Source organism: Lampetra planeri, chromosome 22 (genome assembly GCF_965212315.1).
Source record: "Lampetra planeri chromosome 22, kcLamPlan1.2.h2, whole genome shotgun sequence".
Classification (NCBI taxonomy): Eukaryota; Metazoa; Chordata; class Hyperoartia; order Petromyzontiformes; family Petromyzontidae; genus Lampetra; species Lampetra planeri.
Genome location: NC_136128.1, coordinates 6967088 through 6973087, shown reverse-complemented (window position 1 = coordinate 6973087; position 6000 = coordinate 6967088).

Sequence of the window (6000 nt, the reverse complement as noted above, 5' to 3'; positions counted from 1 at the left end):
TGAGGCTCTCGAGCCAGATGATCCTGGTAGGAACCACCTGGTTCCACCAGCCCACAGGGGATTATTGTGTCCGTCCGTCGTGCATCCAAAAATTGGAGGGGTGGGGCTGGGTGGAGAGGGGAGGGTGGGGATGGGCTGGGTGGGGTGGGTGGGGCTGGGTGGGGGTGGGAGGGGTGAGGCTGGGTGGGGAGGGGCTGGTCACCCCGTGGTGCCCTTATAAAACTCAACGTTTAACCTACTCACGCCGGCTTGTGTCCGCCCTCACAGTCGGGCATATTTGCGGAATTCACCACGCTGCCGTTGACCCTGGCCATTGACCGAGCAACCCAACGTTCCTACCAGCTCCCTCCGTAGGAATGTGTTTATTTGTATCCGGTGTAGTGGAGTTGATCGCTGTGATTGCTCCTCCTCTGTGGGTCGTGTATGGGGAGTAGAGTCTTCATTAAGGTCCACGGTTTCTGTTCCGGGGTGATCACAGTCGCACTCGATCGAGTTTTTATTATTTTACATTTGTCTATCAAGTATCCGCATCTGCTGTGATTGTTTTTCGTGAGTGCGGTTTAGGGTTGCTGTCTATAAGCTTAGCGGAAGATAGAAGGCAGGGATAATCTGCGTCAGGTATTTCGTGAGGTGTTTGCAGGGGAGCGAGGGTTCGAACCCGACCCGTGGCGCCTGCTGTATATGTGGAGTTGGCACCAGTCTCTCTCCTCGTGGTCACGTGGATTTTTCTCCGGTATTAGCCCTTTACATTTGAAAAATAAAACATGCGTTGAGAGTAGTTGGCTGCTATAAATGTCCACGTGATAAGCCACTTCGTTGAGCTGTCATTTGTGGCCAGGTCGCTTCTGAAGAAGAAGCTAATAAATTTCGATTTAAAGCTTTCGTGACTGCAGGGATTCATCTTCTTGGTTCTTTCGGTAAAGTCACGTAGAAGGGAAGTAATAAAATAATAAAAATAAAACATCGTAAAATAATATAATAATACGTGTTATTTTTATTATTTTATTATTTCCCTTCTACGTGAAGAAAAAGCCAATATCTCAGTGGGATTTATCTGGTAAATAACAAAAAAAGTCCAGTTTTATTTTATACGTTTTGTGATTGTATTACATTTCCTGCACGTTACACTCCTATCGCGTTTGCATATTGTTTGTTGTTGTTAAGTTCTGACCCGCCTCTTCTGGACATCTGTGATACAAAGAGCTTTACAACACATCGGATTCTTCCAGTTTAAATAAACATTCTGATTGAGACGTGATGTCAGGTGACGTCACTATTGTCAGCACACAGGCACATTGAATTACTACGCAACGGAAGGGATCAGAATATCCAACAACATAAAACTAAATTGTCCTTTAAAAAAAAACACCCAAATCCTGCATGTCTCAATCCAAAATGCATTCTCCCGTGTCTATGGCATGAAACTATCGTACATGAAACATGTACCGTGTATATATACACGCACAAACAACGATGTATATGAACCACACTATATAGAACCCGAAAACTCGCTGCAGAGCTAGCTATGTATCGTAATCGCATATAAAATGAAAATTTCTGCAAACGCAATAATTTTATTTTTCTTTATCGACATATTTTACTCTACGGCACTCCGAAGCCCTTTGTTGAGTCTGCTGCGCCTTATAAAACTAATAATAATAATCGTTTTATGCAGCAGAATGCACTTGATGCTTCTCATTTTGCCACGTGTTGCTTACATCTGCGGCAATTACTCAACACGCGCAGAAACGCAAGGAGGCTTTTTTTCTCTCGGTAAAGTCACGTAGAAGGGAAATAATAAAATAATATAAATATTATTTTAAAATAATATAAATATAAATATAATTTTAAAATAATAGAAATATTATTTTATTATTTCCCTTCTACGTGACTTTACCGAAAGAACCAAGAATATAATCTAAATATTATTTTAAAATAATAGAAATATTATATAAATATTATTTTATTATTTCCCTTCTACGTGAAAAAACCAAGAATATGAATCCCTGCAGTCACGAAAGCTTTAAATCAAAACAACCCAGATTGCCATTGGGCACAGCTTGGATTTACCCATCGAACACGTCCTATATTTATTGATGCTCGAACATGGAAGCCGACACCAAATTGTTATTTTGCAACACGCAATAGCGATCCAATAGGTGTTTATGCGCACTACGTGTATGCACGTGGCTTTGAAATAGTTTGGAAATCTGTCACGCCCGGCGTATCAATGCGGAGAGGTAATGGAAACGTGATCGTGGGAGGTGTGGGTGGTAATAGGGCTGGGGCGCATTCAATCTCGGTTAAACATCGCCCCGTCCAGATTATAGACCACATCAGTCTGGCTGGGCCCTTCTCCATCCTCGCCTCGTCTCGCAAGACTCGAGTCGCCTTTATCAACGCACGACAACGCTTTGGCATTGGAGAGAGAGAGAGTGAGAAGGGGGCACGTGGAGCCGCAGATCAATGTGAACCCGGTGAGCTGGCGATGAACGGCCCGTATAGGCGCTTTCAAGTAAATAAACACCCTGTGGTTTTGGAGATAAAAAAAAAACAGATAGCCCCAACCTAACCCATCTTCCCAGCTCGGCAGTCGTGCATTGTGATGCAGCGCCTCTCACGGCGTGCAATGTGGGTCACGTTTAGCAGGACAACGTCGGTGAAATGACACGCGTTCTGCGCCGTGCGGGTTTCATTGCTAAGTTGCATTGTAGTTGTGCTTCAAAAAGCGTAGTGCATGGACATTTAACCATGTACACATTCCTGCGGAGGGAGCTGGTAGGAACGTTGGGTTGCTCGGTCAATGGCCAGGATCAACGGCGGCGTGGTGTATTCCGCAAATATGCCCGACTGTGAGGGCGGGCACAAGCCGGCGTGAGTAGGTTAAACGTTGAGTTTTATAAGAGCACCACGGGGTGACCAGCTCCTCTCATCACAGCCCCACCCCTCCCACACAGCCCCATCCTCCCCACCCAGCCCCTCCCCACCCAGCCCCCCCCCCACCCAGCCCATCCCTGCACAACGGACGGACGGACAAAATAATCCCCTGTGGGCTGGTGTAACCAGGAGGTTCCTACCAGTATACTAATACTAATGTAGATTGTCCTCCTCCTCCGGAGAGGGTGGCACCCGCCATCAGAATGTGGAATTTCCTCCAACATCACGGTGGCGTGGTGTAGTCTTCCTCGCCTGGTATGGACAAGGAACGGGGGTTCGATCCCGACCCTGATGCCTGGTGTATATTTGGAGTTTGAGTGTCTCTCTCCCTGCGGTCGCGTGGATTTTTTTTTCTCGGGTCCTCCGGTTTTTCTCTCCACATTTAGAATCAACTTCACGCGTTTAGAGTATCTGGCGGCTGTAAATGTCCACGTAATGGTAAGCCACTTCGTTGAGCTATCATTTGTGGCCAGGTCGCTTCCGAAAGAGAACTATGTAGCTCCCTTACCTGGCAAAATAAATCGAGTTTAGAGTCATTTGTGTTGTTAGTGTGATTTGCTCACCTTCCCCATATTTTGCACTGCTATTGTCTCGTTGCAGTGTTTGTTGTTGTGAAGTTCTGACCCGCTCCTACTGGACATCTGCGAAAAGGAGCTTTAGAGCCAATCGGATTCCTCCAGTAATAAATACATATTCTACATCCTGAGCAGGGAGACATTTTTTTTTTAAATGGGGAGTGTTTGTTTTGGCTTACCTATTGACTTCCTTGTCCGTCTCGTGTCGGGCAGTCCGATGCCTCTCCGCTTGTCAGAGTCGAGTGGAGACAATGGGGGCTCTCTGCGATGCGACTCCTGTCGACTGCCAACTCCTGCCAACTCCTGTCGACGGGACTGCAACGTTTGGTTTCGGCTCATCAGTGATCACCAGCGTCTTAAATTTCGGTTTAAAGCTTTCGTGACTGCAGGAATTCATCTTCTTTGTTCTTTCGGTAAAGTCACGTAGAAGGGAAATAATAAAATAATAAAAATAAAACATAATAAAATACAATTCTCACGACGTTTCGGCCACAACGCAAGCAGCCGTCCTCAGGTGAAGAACAGATCTGAGGTGAAGAACAGGTCTGTTCTTCACCTGAGGACAGCTGCTTGCGTTGTGACCGAAACGTCGTGAGAATTATATTTATTTTTATTATTTTATTATTTCCCTTCTACGTGACTTTACCGAAAGAACCAAGAAGATGAACACCAGCGTCTTCTTTTTGCCAGTACTGATTTAGCAGCCATGCCCTAAATAAAACAATCTGAATCCCTTCTGCATCTATTCAACCAGTTGTGTGCATATATACAAACAAAATCCTTCTCTATTCGTCTGCAGGTCTAACAGCTCCCGACCCACTGCGTTGTATTGTAGTGACAGCATCCAACTCACTCCATGGTACTGCACTGATTAGCGCCGTTGGCTACGCACGGTGCAAAAAAAGTTCAACATACGTACGTACATACGCTGTGACACCCCCCCCGACCCCCGACTCACTGCATCGTACTGCGCTGTTACATCCCCGGACTCACTGAAGCTGATCACTCGTAGCGCACCGTGCAAGATTGGTTATGGGAGTGGGGGGGGGAGAAATGACAGCGCGGGCCCCATGATAATTGTTATTAAACGCGCGTGCGAGACGTGGCGCGATTAGTTAGAGCCTCACTCGAAGGTCCCAGAGAGGTGACAGAGGAACGGCGTGCGTGCGAATCGCGGGTTGAGTCACGGATCGAGTCACGGGTTGAACTCACGGCCTCTGCTCAGGGAGGAATTGGTGTTACTGGTAGGAACCTCCTGGTTACACCAGCCCACAGGGGATTATTGTGTCCGTACGTCCGTCCGTCGTGCATCCAAAAATGGGAGGGGTGGGGCTGGGTGGAGAGGGTGGGGCTGGGTGGGAGGTGGGAGGGGTCGGGCTGGGTGGGGAGGGGCTGGCCACCCCGTGGTGCCCTTATAAAACTCAACGTTTAACCTACTCACGCCGGCTTGTGCCCGCCCTCAGACGGGCATATTTGCGGAATACACCACGCCGCCGTTGACCCTGGCCATTGACCGAGCAACCCAACGTTCCTACCAGCTCCCTCCGCAGGACAATGTGTTTAAGCAGTTTAACACGTAGGAGGAGGCTTTCGCGACAAAAATATAATCCATGATCCTGTTTTTTTTTGGGGGGGGGGGGGTTAGATCACGTTAATCTACTCTGAATGTGTCGTTATACACACCACCACCCGACACAGCTAATGAATAAGGGGTGTCATGTAAACAGAAGATGAGTACGACGTTTCGCCAGCTTGTAAATGTTGTGACTTGGCTCTCCAACACACCGGTGTTGCTGTACTAGTGACGATTTGGCCACGTTCTGTTTACGTGACAAATCTTACTAGTTGTCTGTGTCGGGTGGTGGCGGGTTTAACGACACATTTACGATATATTTACGCGATCTAACCCACCCAAACAAACCCTGTATTATTGTGTTAAAGTAGTTTATCCACCGGGCCGGTCACAGTAGGCCTCGCGTGTTCCGTAGTTTCACAACCACCGCGACTCCCGAAGGACCATTCTGGAAACAACACAGGAGGTGTTCACGTGACAAAACACCAAACATACACACCAACCAGCACTTTAAGATGTTTTCTTGTTCATGTTTTTGTTTGTTGCGGTTACACCCGAGTGAAGAGCCGCATTGGCTCACAGGGCTATCTATACATGTGTGTGTGAGTCCATATGTGCGTGTGTGCGTGTAAGTCGATGTGTTTTTATGTGTGTGGTTCGATGTCTGTGTGTAAGTCCACGTGTGTGTCTGCCTTTTTCGCCCGGGCAACGCCGGGTGCTCACCGCTAGTGCCTAATAAATTAAACTGAATTGAAACTGAAAACTGAAACCTACCGCAAGGCATCGAAGTCTGCGTAAACCACGCGCGCTTGTGGCTCAAACATGCAAGCGGACACTGCAAAGTAGCGTGTTTCATTCCGTCGTTTTGACACTGGCAACAACACACACAAAAGGGTCCCCAACGATATCGTGTAG